The sequence below is a fragment of the Kryptolebias marmoratus genome, linkage group LG17 (assembly GCF_001649575.2).
Source record: "Kryptolebias marmoratus isolate JLee-2015 linkage group LG17, ASM164957v2, whole genome shotgun sequence".
Taxonomy (NCBI): domain Eukaryota; kingdom Metazoa; phylum Chordata; class Actinopteri; order Cyprinodontiformes; family Rivulidae; genus Kryptolebias; species Kryptolebias marmoratus.
In genome coordinates, this window is record NC_051446.1 from 25609955 (window position 1) to 25625724 (window position 15770).

The window sequence follows — 15770 nt, forward strand, 5'->3', positions numbered from 1 at the left end:
CATTTAAAAGCTGAGTGAGGCGTAAGAAATGACAGCTAATGATGAGCTTTTTGAAGTTTGATCTATTTGTCTGTGTTCATTAAAGTCTGTTTGCTCTAAATTCTGTATAATCTGTAACTGGGAAAAGGTCAGTGATATTTCTATATGAAGGATTTGATATAATACATCTTAAAACAAGGTTAATTTATGTAATTTTTAATAAATATTGATCGTAATCGGCCCTTGGCTCGGACCAAATATTTAATTTTGGCCCCTTGTGTCTCTGGGTTTGACATCCCTGCTTTAGCTGGTTTAGCAGCTGGATCTCAGCGGGGCTTTCGGCTGATATGATGCTTAAAATGAAGCACAAACCCCCCGCACCCGGCTAACCACTTTGTCCCCCGGGCTGCAAATGATGCGCAGCCTCTAATTTGTTCCTGAAGTTCACAAAAAGTATCACAACAATGAGCAAATCCTTGAGCAATTATTCAACAATATTTCCAAACTGATTATTATTTACAACCTAAATCTGAGTCACACATGAGCCGTGAGGTTTGTCTGGTCTCTGTGCTTCCCTTCAGATTAAAGCAAACAGCGTGAAGAAGTCATCAGTTTGTGGGTCTGAAAGGTGCCGACAGCACGTGCCGCCAGCAGCACGTGTCCCGGGTCGTCATGGCGCCCCTGAACAGATCTAACCCCTGGGAGATCCAGAACAAATCGATGACTGTGTGGCTAAAAGCAACGCTGCTCTCCACCTCACCTCCTCTCAGCTGCTCATGTTGGGCCAATCAATGGGCTTGAAAAGGTTCTGAACCTGCGTGTCGTCCTGCCGCGGCCTTCATCAGAACCCGGAGACGACGCCGGCAGCTGGAAAACAAACACGACGCACGAAAGAAGAGTTAAACTCGTTTATTTAGTCACATGACCTCTGCCTAAGAAGGTAATGAGGTCAGGCCGTTCAGGAATCGACTCATTCAGCCGAACAATGGATCACTCGCAGTTTCCCAGAATGCACTGCTCAGACGCCCGGGAATCCACACCTTAACTTCTCTTATCAACAGTCAGTAGTTTCTAACTACCATCTGATACGGTGACATAGTTTCCTGATGGGAAACCAACTTTTCTCCCCAATAAAACAATACAACAATGCTGATTTCTTTTTAAATTAAAAACAGACAAACACGCTGTTAATCCCAGCAGATGTCTTCATATTAACAGGAACATTACTAAATTTAAACCTTTTCCTCTCTGTCGGGACTTGAAAAGGTTAAAAAAAAAGTTTGATTTATTGTTAAAAAAAACATACAAACTAAGGTTCTTCAAGCACTTCTTAACGTGACTTTAAGCTTTCCAACACCTTACTGGGGTGATAAAAGGTTTTTATATTTATGAATTTCAACCATAAATTATCCTTTTGCTTCCTTTTCACTTTAAATCTTATCTTTGGCTTTAAAAAAATCAAGATTTTTGAGATTTTATTCTAAAAAAGGTCTAAAAATGTGTCGTGTTAAAATTTATTTTCCATCATAAACTATAAAACTTTAAGAAAAAGGCCAAAAATAGCCACATGCACAGATAGAAGTGATACAATTAGCATATTTTCATCTAATAAATTGTTAAAACTTGATACAAAACTTGTGCAATTACAGGTTGAAGCACTCAATCCAAAATTCAACCACTTTTTACGGATCAAAACTCAAATATCTAAAGATTAACACATCATATAAACACACGTTTCACCTGCTGTGATGCTCAGTGTCAATAAAAAGACGATAAGCAAAAATGTGCAACAAATTCTGAACTAACTTTGTAAATTTGATCACCTTAAATCCAGAGGATCATCAGAGGAGTCGAACTGAAGGAACCTGAGCAGGTGTGGTGATTAGAAACAAGGACCAGGTGTGAACAACGAGCTGGCAGCTTTACAAAAAACAAAAAACAGCTCAGGATCACAAAATATGAAAATAAAAACAACTTAACACCAAAGAAAAGTTTTGTTTTTTTAAATAATCTACCTTATGATATATATTTATTATACAGGGCAGCAAACAGGTGGAAACAAATAAACACGAGTCACAATCTGCAGGTCAGAGACTAAATATTTACATTTCCTTCACCTCCTTCCGTCCTGAAGTTTTAAACAAAGATGTTTTCTGATCAGTCCGAGCTCAGAGTTTATGTGGACAATGACTCTCAGCTACTACCACATCAGATCTTAGCTCGAGTTGGAGCTTTTTGTGTTTGCTAATGTTGCTTTTCTTTAATCGGGTTGATTAAAAGTTAATCGTTGCTTTGAGAGTTTCATTATTTTGCAAACAGACAGGCAGTTACATGATTGCCCATCTTTCATTGCAGCAGATAATCAGTTTCAGATCTTTTAAACTCGAACATAATTTGGACTTTCAGCAGAGTAATGATGCTTCTTACAAAAACAAGACCCCAAGCCGCCCTCCTTCCCGCAGCCTCACCACTGACATTCCAGCACCCCACCTCCCATCCCTTCTGTAAATTTTATAATTATTTTTATTCCCCTTCCTTTTGCAGTTTCTGGAACTTTGCTCCTGCAGCCTCTGATCGCCCAGAAGTGTTTGTCTGCTGGGTGATTAGGAGGGAGGGGGGTCTGAAGTCCGGCCTTGGCGTGGGCAGACAGACGGCGGCGGTGGCAAAAACTTTCCAGGACTGTCTCAAATAAATCAGGTGTGATAGCTGAACGGAAAAACAGCTCCCTCTCCAAACATTCCTCGGATCAGGAAAACCAGGGTTTAACACCTTTTGTCTTTTTGTTTCAAACAGAAGATAAAAATAATTTTAAGAGGAATCATCTGAGGGTAAACAGCATTTTGTTTCCTGAGTAATTACGCTCCTCGGTCATGGCCTCGCTTTTCCAAAACATTCGCAGCAACACTGGTGGAGTAAGTGAACGCAGCGGGCCGGAGACAAACAGAAAACAGGAAGAAGAGCTGAGAGTCTCCTGATCAAAGATGGCGGGACCCTGGAAAACAGGAAACAGGAAGTGCTTCATGTTGTGATTAAACGTGGGTCTGAAGCTTCAGACTCATCTCCATTTGACTTCAGCTGTGAGGTCACGGAGGGGTCAGCGCATCCACGGGTCCTGGGTGTCAGATCTCTCTTCAGGTGGATGAAGATCGGTACCAGCTCCCCTCGACCCAGGAAGAAGAAGGGGGTAAAGAAGATGGTTCTTCACGCTGATGTTTGTCACCTGGAAGCAGTGCAGCAATAAACAGGAAGTGGAGTTTTTCCCTCCAACACACTGCCTCGGTGCTCCTAAAAGTCAGGGTCACGACCTCAATTTAGGAAATGAAACAAAGGGATAGTTCCGACCTTTTGAAGTAGGGATCTATAGAAAGGTTATAAACCATTAACATTTTTTATAGATGGCTTAAAATTTAAATTAAATTCAAGCAACCAGGCTGTGCACCTTTAAATCACGTGAGAAAAACTGAGAACGCCCGACAAAAATCACTTTCCCATGAATGCCATTCAGCAACTAGCTGCAGCGCAGAGAGATGTCATCTTTAGTTTGGAGAAAGAGTTTGATTCTGTCTGCACTGATGAGCTAACGGCTAGTCAGAGCTGGACCAAACTGTATCATTAGCGTCTTAAAACAACTCTAATGACAAGCAGTTCATGAAACGCTGAACTATTCCTTTAAGCGTCTTCAGAAATCGTAAAGATCGCTAACAGTCACATCTTTGTTTTGTATCTAGCAGCTTTAATTTGAGTTGAAAGTCTGCTGCTGTTGTTTTATAGAAAAAAAACTAAAAGGTTTGAGAACCACAATCTTAGGAAACAGGGCTGATAAAACACTAACTGAGCTGAACCGGACCTTCAGTAAATGGGTCCATTTTCATTTCCAGGCCTTTGTTTCTTTAAATCAACTCATTAATTAACCAGGAACTGCAGATTGTTGCTGATCATCATCAGCTGCTCAGGTCAGCAGAAACACAATTGTTTTGGTGTTTTGTTTTGCAGTGCCGGACCAGTTCCACCATTTTCAGCAGGTCCCAACGCTGCGTCACCACCAGAGCTATTTTAAGACCACCACAAAGGTTTTGACTTGTATTTTCAGAATAATGTCAAATATGCAAAACATTAAGACAGAAATTACAACAATCCAAGTGACAACCAAAATTTGGATGCCGTTTGAATATTTTCCACAGATTCCCATGGTCTGTGGTTGACCAGTCCCGTGCACACAGAGAAACACTTTTAGGACCAAGAAACCAAACTTGATTTGCAGGTAATGAGTCCCTCTGGTGGGAAAAGGCTTCACAGAGAACAGATTCACTCTTTGTCCATTTTAACACTGAATAAACAGGAAATTCAGGGTAAGAACCACAGTAAGTTGGATAAAGGAAGACCAAATCCCTCTGTGAGCTAAACTGTGAGCTAAATCAGATCAACCTTACTGAAGCCACAGTCTTTGCTAAAAATGTTTGAGTTTCAAAGTTACACAGAATAAAGATGTTCCCAACCAGCAGCTACGCCTGCAGGGGTTCAGGTACATGCACTGATCCTGACTTCAGAGGCTAAACTGGAAGCTTAAAATGGAAAAACCAAGATTTCCTCGTGTCTTTGTAAAGTTGCACCAAAGCAGGACTCTTTTAAAAACATGCTTGAAATTTTTGTCTGGTGAAAGTGTGGTTGTGATTCACTGTGTTTACCCAGAGACTTTCCCCACAGAGTGGCTTTTGCCACCAAACAGTCCATGAAAATACAGGATCAAGACATGAAAGGCCCTTTAAAGATTATTCCAGTCAGGAGCATGAAATAACACTGTGACAGAAAGCAGCTCGCATGGCAGGACACAGTGTCCTTCATCCGTTCGAACTGTTCCTAATCAGGTTGCTTATAAAAGTCCAAAATAAAAGCAGGTTGCTCCCTGGAATGTGGCTTCATGGTTCCACTGGAGCTTCACACACAAACAGGTCCACACCTGACGTCTACAAACAGGAAGTCAAGTGGTTTCACTTTGGATTCAATCAGTTTAAACGTCTCAGCATGCCCAAGGGAAGTCTTTACTGGTAACAGAAAAAAAAGAAAGCTGAGGCAAAGAATTCTGTTCAGACAGTTTCATTTATGGTTCAGTTGGACCATGGTTTCGGTGTGGGGGGTTTGATTCATGTTTCACATGCATAAAGTTCTGTGATTTGCCATTTTACACCATTACACATAATAATCGATTGTAAATCTGCAAACGGTTTCAGTCTGTCAATAAAGGCTGCCGGTGTGGGTACCGGATGGTGACAAGGTGAACACAGGGAGTATGGAAGAAGGCACAAATAGACCCGAGGAGTTAGCTTCGTTTTGTATTTAAATGTCTGGGTACAAAGTGACCAAAGCTGCAAAGTTGGTACGATCTGGAGCTGGTTTAAATTTAAATTTAAAACCATGGGTCAAAGAGCCACATCCGAACTACATCCTATTGTCTTTGTGTTCGCAGGTGTTGCAGATAGTGACGTTAAAACACGAAGCAACGTTTAAATATGCTCCGATTCATCCCTCAGTCGTACCTTTGCAGCTTTGCTCATCACGTACCCATATAATAAGAAGACATCTGTGTCAGGTTTATTTGGACCCATCTTTTCAGCCTAAAGTTGATGATTTAATCAGCGGATTTGGAGCAGTTGTTTTGGTTTTATGTTGGATATGGTAAATGGTACCAACTGGTACAAAATGTAAACCAGGTACAAAGTGGGGGATTTGACCAGCAACCAATTTATAGCTAAAATCTGATGCTTTTTTGATTCTAACGGGTGACTTTTGGATTTCATGCAATGACAAACAGGTCGTCTGAACAGGAATCTCAGAGATAACATTCGATGCACTCAGTGTTGACTCAGAAACGACCCGTTCATTTTTGAGTTATGTAGAGAAAGAAGGTTGCACGAATCAGCTAACCACGATGTCATCATCATTAAAAGCTCAGAGTTCAGGAAATCACCTTTTAAAGAAACCAATCCATGACTATCCATCCATTTTCTGCCGATTATCTGGAGCCGGACCGCGGATCGGTGAGGACGAACCTGAAAACTGATGAGATGTCAAAGCACAGGATGGGTTTGGACCTTTTCCCAAGAAAGTACATCATGAGGTTAGCTGAGATCTTTCCCCCTGGCTGGACTCGTCCTGAAAGTGACCCCACCCTCATATTTAAAAGACAGAGCATTAAATCTTTATTTTATGCAAAACTGTCTGCTAAGGTTTAGCCAAAGGTCAAAGAAGCTTCAACAATCTGACAAAACCAAGAAATGCCTCAGTTTAGTCCCAATAAACACCAGGATTTAATGAAGACTAACATTAGAATAGTCACTTATTGTGTTTTTCAATGAAGCTCAGATAATCAATTTTAAGAGTATTTAACTTATTTTGAATAACAGTGCTCAACAGTTTTACATTCAGTGTTTACCAACATGTCACCAGGGTTTCATATATTATATAAAATATACTGTTTTATTTACTATTATTGGGTGATTCACCACAAACAGTTCATTTAAAAACTTATTTTAAAATGACTAAATGAAACTCAGACTCAAAGGATTGTTTGTTTCACTTTGTCTCATCTTACAATGAGATGATCTTATTAATTCACTCCGTTTTCTCTTCCTGCTTCTTGTAACTTTGGAGCTCTGGTTCAAGTTCAGACCCACGGTTAAAAACTTTAAAGTTTGATAAACATGTAGCTTCTGTAGTCGAGGCTGGCTTGGATCAGTTACGTCTTTTAACCGAAGGTAAACCTGACCTGGAAAAGGCTCGACTGCAGAAACGTTTCGTATGTTGGAATCTCTTCTTCTTCCATCCGTTTGTTCAAAACGCAGCATCCCGACTCTTAACCAACAGTCACATCGCCCCCGTTTTATTTCTCTCCACTGGCTTCCAGTCCGTTATAGAATTGATTTTAAACTTTTAAAGCGATTAACGGTCTCGCCCCGCCTCATTTATCCGCTCCAGCAGCTTTCCCTGCGAATGAGAGGACCTTAGGACCAACCGATACATCTTTACTGTTTGTCCTCGGGCTGACCGGGCCTTTTGGGTCGCAGAACCCAGACTGTGGAACCAAGAACCTCAGGACTCCATCGCTGATCCTTTTTATTCAGGCAGGATCAGAAAGGCTCGATAAAGAAATGATTGATTGATTTGATCTGTTTGTGATGATTTAACTCTGAAGTGTTGAAGCATCTTCGCTCTCTGCAGTGAGTTCTGGGAGGAGGCGTGTGTGTGTGTGTGTGTGTGTGTGTGAGTGTGTGACAGCTGTAAAAACACAGCTCTGCTCTCAGAGATGCTCAGTGATGCTCATGTAGTCAAACATAAAGAGGATGAGCAAAAACTGGAAGTCAAACCTTAAAGGTTAGAAACTGAAGAGTTGGTTTCAGATTAAATTTCTTCTTTTTGTATTTTTAGATGAATAATAAACAATGCAGGCAGCTTGTCTCTGAGTCAGGGACTTAGATTTCATGTTTCCCATTTCCAGTTTATTCAATAAACTTCAGTTACTCAAGGAAACATAAGAAAAGTTATTTTATTTCAAGAGGAATTCGTTCAAATAACGGAAACTGACTCACAATAAAAGAAAACATTCCTGCAGAAATGCTGAAGGTTTGAAACTCCAACATCCAGCATCTGTCTTCTCTGAAGCCCAACAGGAGTTTGAAGCTTTCAGGAAATGTTGTGACAAAAAAAAAAGATTGAATTTTGATGGTGATCCAGAACACGATCAGGACGGCACCGTTTTTCTTTTCCTGACGCTGTGGCCTTGGCGGAGGTTTGCTTCTAGTTTGCAAACAATTCAGATAGTTTAAATGACTCAAAGGTTATCACATTAACAAGTTAAACATTCTGTGGTAAAACTGTTAAAGACACCAAAACACCAGTTCAGTCATGTAAAGTCCAACTTTCTGTGAACTTTTAAAGGTTTGGCCAAAAATCCACTGATGTCAATGGAAATTTATTGCAATTTTTTGCAAATTTTGTCTACACCTAACAACGTACTGACACCGAAAGTCACAGCACACCATCAGGATTGAGCTGAATGTTTATTTCCAAACCTGCAGGAGGAAATGCAAATAAAAACTTGTGACAGAAACTGAACAATAATCTGCTGGAACAGATACCAGCAAGAGACGGTCCTAGCTGCTTTCATTCAAAGCATCCAGCCGTTTGTGTTTTAACAGGAGCTCTCCTGGTTTTTAACATGATGTCTGCCATGTAATTAGTCTCCCTGGCTAACTAGTTCCCAGCAGGTAGGTTTAAACACTTTGAACCACAAGAAGCAGCCGTGAGGAGAGGAAGGAGAAGAAACAACCCGATCAGCTGATGGTTGCAATGAGCCAAAACAAAGTGCAGAGAACCTGAAACAGTCATCCCAAATGGATGAAATCAGCCTCGTTCTCAAAGAAAGTCTCACGCCATTAAAGTGAAATTTCTGACCGCTAAAATATCTGCAGCTCTCAACGCAACGCAGGATCTGAGAAGGAAATAAAAGAAAAACAAGCTGGAGTTCAGTAAACCGCTCTCAGGAGAAACAAAGATGGAAGTGAGCAGCAGTGCCGATCATTACAGATGTGTGGGAGAATGAGTTTCCATACGTGAGAGGGAGAGATGGTGTGTGTGTGCACGCAGAGGCATCTGGTTCTGATCAGCTGCCTGGGTGTGTGGTCACACACAGCCGAGGAGTCTAATGTGTCAGGACGTTTAGTGAAAGCGCTTCGACGGGAGGACATCTGCAGACCTGCACGGGTCTCTGATGCTGAATAAAGACGTGTGAGGAGGTCAGGAGATGAGTCGGACCTGAAAACAAATCTGAAATAAAAACTGTCGTTGTGGAGACGAACAAATAATTGTGGTTAAAGTAGCCGTCTATTGGACTGGAGAACCAAATTAAACAAAAACCAGGCGTGAAGGATGAAAGCTGAAGCTAAAAGAAGCAGAATAGGAGCTAAAAGCTAGCAAAAAGCTAGCTACAAGCCAGTATGTTGTGGCAGATTTAAAAGAGATTAATTGTTTTGAAAGAATTGAAAGGATCCTACTGTTTTTCTACGGGTAAAAGGTTTTGATATATGAATGATTAAAATAGCACAAAATATGGAGAAGCTGTCAGAATGCAAACAAACAAATAAACCAAACAGGAAGTCAAGTGTGAATATGCTGAGTCAGCATAACCCCGTCAGTAAGAACACGTGTGAACAGACGTAGCAGTCGCAGGTGACCTCCCAGCTGCTGATATCTCGGATTATTAACGTGTGGCATGAAGGCAGCAGCGCTCGCGTGAAAGCAAAGACAGGCAGACACGCAAACGGCTGCCGAGCGCCTCGCTGGCCTTTCCCCACCGCACGACTGGATGCCTGCCTTTCATTTTTCAACATCCATCTGCCCGCTCCGTGGCCCCTGAGCGCCGGCTCGTGTCCACCGGAGCTGCAGATGGAGGCTAACTAGTAGCAGAGCTGACTAAAAAGGGTTTGGCTGAGGCCGCCCACCAAATACGAGCGCCCATACCAGACGAGTGCATCACCCCTGTTCGGAAAGAATGAAAACATCACTTTCTAATGCGTTCCCAATGGCTGCAGGTATTTGTGATCAGCAGGAGAATCGGCCGTCTGCAGACAGGCCGTCCCTCTGCAGTCCCTCTGCCGTCCCTCTGCAGTCCCTCTGCCGTCCCTCTGCAGTCCCTCTGCAGTCCCTCTGCAGTCCCTCTGCCGTCCCTCTGCCGTCCCTCTGCCGTCCCCTCTGCCGTCCCTCTGCCGTCCCTATTTCGTCCCTCTGCTGTCCCTCTGCTGTGACATCTGCAGGGTGTAAACTAGAGAAGCAGCATTTTCTGCTAAACTACAGCTGGAGGGCTGAAAGAAGCTGAAACTGAGTTAATAAAGCTAAATGAAGCAGAACACTGGCTAAAAGCTAAAAAGAGCAGAATGCTAGTTAAAAGCTACAACAAGCAGAACATTAGCTAAAAGCTAAAAAGAGCAGAATGCTAGTTAAAAGCTACAACAAGCAGAACATTAGCTAAAAGCTAAAACGAGCAGATTGCTAGTTAAAAGCTACAACAAGCAGAACATTAGCTAAAAGCTAAAACGAGCAGATTGCTAGTTAAAAGCTACAACAAGCAGAACATTAGCTAAAAGCTAAAACGAGCAGATTGCTAGTTAAAAGCTACAACAAGCAGAACATTAGCTAAAAGCTAAAACGAGCAGATTGCTAGTTAAAAGCTACAACAAGCAGAACATTAGCTAAAAGCTAAAACGAGCAGATTGCTAGTTAAAAGCTACAACAAGCAGAACATTAGCTAAAAGCTAAAACGAGCAGATTGCTAGTTAAAAGCTACAACAAGCAGAACATTAGCTAAAAGCTAAAACGAGCAGATTGCTAGTTAAAAGCTACAACAAGCAGAACATTAGCTAAAAGCTAAAACGAGCAGATTGCTAGTTAAAAGCTACAACAAGCAGAACATTAGCTAAAAGCTAAAACGAGCAGAATGCTAGTTAAAAGCTACAACAAGCAGAACATTAGCTAAAAGCTAAAACGAGCAGATTGCTAGTTAAAAGCTACAACAAGCTTTCTCTCTTTTGGGGACTTTAAGAGCGTTAAGTAATCAAGCAGCCGTCTTCTAAAGCAGCATTTTCATAAATTAAATCAATAAAATGCACAGAAGTTGTTTGATTGTTAAAAAAATAAAACGAATGGTTTGTTTTCCCATCATCAAACATCAGTAAGATTCTTGCTCCTAACATCCGTCTCTTTTCCTTTCAGGTGGCCTCGATTGCAACAGGGTCAGTTCTGTTTGTTCCGTTAACAGTTCTGACCCGACCCGGTGGTGCCTCTGATTGGACTCCAGCTGGGGTCACACAGCAGGCTCCATTAAAGCAGGGCCTTTAATTGTTTTTGTAAGCGTCGGTGAACAAGTGAGTGGAAACTATGCAGAGTCCGGCTTCGCTCTGCAGGGGGGCGTGGCCTGATGATGGGGGCGGGATCCATTATACGTCACACAGACCAACACCTGAACTGGTTCTGGTCTCAGCTGCAGGTGAACTTTACCCTCTGACCCTCCTGTGTGGCTCGTTGGTGCCTGAACTCATAACTGTGTCAGAATGAAGTCATTTAAAGGAAGAGACATTTTGTCTTTCTGAGGTGTGGGACAACTGGTGCTCATCTCCAACCATCACTGTGAGAGAGACGGGGGACACCTGAACAGGGACACCTGGACAGGTCTCCAGTCTTCACAGGGACACCTGGACAGGTCCACAGTCATCACAGGGACACCTGGACAGGTCCCCATGGACAGGGACACCTGGACAGGTCCCCAGTCATCACAAGGACACCTGGACAGGTCTCCAGTCCTCACAAGGACACCTGGACAGGTCCCCAGTCATCACAAGGACACCTGGACAGGTCTCCAGTCCTCACAAGGACACCTGGACAGGTCCCCAGTCATCACAGGGACACCTGGACAGGTCTCCAGTCCTCACAGGGACACCTGGACAGGTCCCCAGTCATCACAGGGACACCTGGACAGGTCTCCAGTCCATCACAGGGACAGAGACAAACAGGACAACCAACCTTTCATGCTCTCATTAACACCTGGATTAATTAGTAACTCTAAATCGTCCCTAACCTCCATGTTTTTAGTCTGTGGGAGGAAACTGGAGAAAACCCACACGTTCTTGGGGAGAACATGTAAACTCCACACAGCTCTAACCACTGCTCCACCGTGCCGCTCAATCATAGTCATCATACAGGAAACAAAAGATGAGACTTCAATCATCTCTGTGGAGAGAAACAGAATAAAAAGCTAAAATAGAGCCTGAGATTTTAGGGGTTTGTTTGTTTGTTTTTGGTAATTTAGTCTCTTTGTCCTTTTTGTGTTTGATTGCACGGCACAATCAAAAGTGGGCAATCATGTAACCACTGGACAGATTTTAATAAACAATCAAAGTAATCATTGATGCACATTTTAAACTAGACGTTTGCCTCCACTGCATAAAATGAACAATTTTCTTCCTCACATTAAATCAGACTCAACCTGTTTTAGGTCTTCTGGGATTCCTAAAATTGTTTATATTTGCATTACCTTTAGAGTCAGAGGCACATTTTAAAGCCCACCTCAAACAGTCGGCTTCTTTGTTTGACATCGTAGGAAAATGAAAAGAAATCAGCGGAGAGTTGTCAACTCCGGTTTACTCTTGGGTACAATCCAGATGTCGGAGGACGCCATCAGACATATGTTCAAACAATTATACACAAGTATAAACACCGTGGGAATGTCCTGTCATCGTACCACTCAGGAAGCAGACGGGTTCTTCGTGAGATGAAATCAACAAAACAAAAGCTAAATATTTGTGAAAAAACTGACTGAAGCAGGTCAGAGAGTGTCATAATCCACAGTTCTGACCCGACAGGGGCTGAAGGCCCGGAAAGGAAGAAGACATTTCTCTGAAAGCAACAAAAAAAGACACACAGGGACAAAGACCTTAATGTTTGGACGTGTCCTGTGGTCTGATGAGACTAAAACTGAATAGTTTGGCCATAATGACCATCCCATCCCAACTGTGTAGCATGAGGGTGGTGGCATCATGCTGTGGGGGTGTTTTGCTGCACTTCACAAAACAGATGTCATTATATGGAAATATTCAGCAGCATCTCAAGAAATCAGCCAGGAAGTTAAAGCTCGGACACCAATGGGTCTTCAAATGGACAATGTCCCTCAGCAGTTACAAGGTGTCTTCAGGACAACAAAGTCAATGTTTCAGAGCAACCATCACAAAACCCCGATCTCTGTCCCAGAGAAAATGAACAGTCCGAGCTGAAAAGGCGGCCTACAAACCGTCCGGAGGAACGGGACAAAATTCCAGGAAACTGTTGTGAAAAGCTCGTGGAAGGAAACCAAAAACATTCGATTCAGTTTAAAGGCAACACGGCCAAATACTAAGAAAAGGGATGTAAACTTGTGGCTTTGAAGAAAGTAATAAATCTATAAAAAAAAGAAAAAACAACTTTATTTAGACATACATAAATAGCAGAAAATGATGCAAACAGCAAATATAAATAACTTTGGGAATCCTAACTGTCCTGAAACTGATTTAATGTCAGTCGGAAAAAATGGTTCTGGTGTTTTTTTTCATACAGAGGATGGAAACATCTGGCTTCAAGTGGACATCTACTGGGGTCAACCTGAGTCAAGATGGCCGCTGCACCGAGTCGAGAGTGGCGCAAACAAAGATGGCGGTCAGTTTTAAGAATCTGGTGTGGTAGTAGCTGAGAGTCATTCCTAACAGATCAGGCAGAAACTGTTTAGGCGGCGGGTGATATGCATTCCTCTCGGGAATTCTGGTTTTCTTATATTTTGTCATGAAAGGAAAACCTGTCGGGTGTTAAAGACGTTAACTGTTGATCCTGAGCATCTCTACGGCTCCAACAAACGGACGACTGAGATCAGAGATGGAAATATTTCAGGTCTGGGTTTTAGCTGAACGTCCTTCTCTGACCCAGTGATGAAAAACCTCAGACTCAGCTGGGATAGCGCTCTGGTCACTGCTGCGTTTCAGGGCTGGGCTTCTTGGCGAGTGATGCTGGGAAGTTTATGATGTGATGGAGGCGAGCCAGCATCCTGAGAGCGCCGACACGCAGGACAATCCAGTCAAGTTTCTCTGGATGATGGATTTAAACAACATGCATTCACTGATATATGGTTTTACTTTTAAGAATTAATCATTTACTTCCTTTTGTTTGCGTCCACAGAAAGCAGGGATGCTGGTGATCAGGCTGCTCATGATGCTGGGTGCCGTCCAGACTGAACAAAACCTGTGGTTTTCTGTTGCATGAAGTGGATCTGGTCCACATTCTGGTGGGTAAAAGTAATGAAAGGCTGACCGGGACAGAGTGTGTGGTGGAGATGCTGATGGGAGGGAGGGAGGCGGAGGAGGAGCAGGAAGAAAAGGACACGAGGTAATGGACCCGCCACACACTCACTGTGATGTAAGAAGGAAACTGAAAATGTTGCTTTGTCACATCCGTTCATGGTTCACCGGGAAGTAGATTAAAAAACTCAACAACAAAAACAGATCTGTGAAGGCCTGGATGTCTGACGGATAACCCAGGCAGAGAAGTGACTTTATGGAAGAAGTGATAATTAACAGACAGTTCTTATGAAACTCGCTCAGATTGCTGCACAATCTTTTAAACCTGTCATGTTGTAAGTGATGCCTAACATCCCATAAGCACAAGTCATTTTATTGTCTCAGTGCTGGCTTTTTATTTGTCTCGTGACAACATCAACAAAGTATTCGCTGCTCAGCTCTCGTCACGCCAACAAATATCTAACAATTCATAAAGAGGGGGCGAGGACAGAAGATCAAAATCAATTTCCCTAAAAATACATGAAATTAAACAAGCAGACGCAGCTCACACTTAAAGGAGTTACAGGTTCATATAAAAAAGGATCTGTTTTTCCACGTCATGTCTCATTTACTTCTTCAACAATCAAAACCAACCCAACCGGGTCGAATAATTGGGTCCAGCCCTGAGAGAGTGAGAGCGAAGACTGAACTGATTTATACCCAGAGCCATTTTAAATCTTTAAACCTGCAACAGAAGGAAAGGATTCAATTAAAAAGCACCCTTACAAACTATTACTTCACACAATAACGTGTCTGTGGCCTGAAAAGAAACAACATAACAAGCACGGCTCACTTTCTGGCCCGCAGCGATCCTCTGCGGTTAACTTTTACTGTTCGCTCAGAGTCATGGCAGGAAAAAGCCTGTTTTCTTCTTACTTCTCTGTGAGCTCGGCTTTAGAACTGCAGATTAATAAGTAAGAAACTAGAACAACCTGACTGGTTTACACTTCTCATTCAAAGAAGAGAAACTTAAGAAAATAAAAGCCTGGCATTCCTTCAACAAATGCTTATCACCCAGAGTTTTAAACTAAGATCATCTTATGTTGATGAATGATTGAGTCATTATGCACCGTTTGTTGGTGTTACCACACCACATTTTACCTCAAAATCTATAAATCTGACTGAGTTTGAGCCACTTTGGTGTTGATGCTGATAAAGAATCAGATTTAGAGCTTTGAGGGAATGTTGGACATCAGTGTCTGCTGATAAATTTCACTGAATCATCATTTTAATGAGAAACTCTGACAGATTAAAACTTCATATGTAGATTTTTATTTTCTGTCTTTGAGTCGGAGTCTAAGGTCCTGTTCAAACCTTTCGGGTCTGGACCCATTTTACAGTCTGAACACAACCCGTCCTGATCTTTGATGGAGGACGTCCGGCTGACCTGATGTGACCCCGGACAAGCTGCAGAGTGGATGACTCGGGTAAAAAAGAAAGTCTGATTAAAGATAATTAAACAGCATGGTTTGTTTTGTTCATTTTCTTTGTCACTCAGCTAAAACATTTAACTGTTTATCAGAATCCTTAATTAAAAAGTCGGCTTTGTCTGGAGTTTATTCATTCAAGTGATCTGTGGTGGGGTTTTCTTTAGTCAGTCCCTCCAGGATTTCGCAGCATTTTTTGTGATTGTTGCGGCTAAAATGCCTGATTTCACGGGGCATTTTCCTAAAAGTTGCAATTTTTTATTTTACTAAAATCAATAAACAACCATAACTTTTAATATATAAACCAAAAATCCTTTCTAGTTCTGTAAGATAATTCCCAACAAACATTGACATTCTCAAAAGGTGCTTTATTTGAGAACTTTGATAGCTTCTAAACTGACATTCATGAGCATTTCTGGATTGTCCCTGGTCTGCAGCTCTCCTCACATGTTTTGCAGAC

The 15770-nt window shown here is 42.1% G+C and overlaps 1 non-coding gene across 2 annotated transcripts in view; it reads right to left on the reverse strand.

Annotated features, from left to right (window-relative positions):
• LOC108245572 overlaps positions 1-15770 on the reverse strand; it is a 108604-nt gene that overhangs the window by 34311 nt on the left and 58523 nt on the right. For both annotated transcript variants that reach the window (XR_003039950.2, XR_003039949.2), the window contains exons 6-7: positions 1803-1899; positions 740-846 (exon numbers count right to left, since the gene is read on the reverse strand). This is a non-coding gene — a transcript (uncharacterized LOC108245572). The remainder of the gene's footprint in view (positions 1-739; positions 847-1802; positions 1900-15770) is intronic.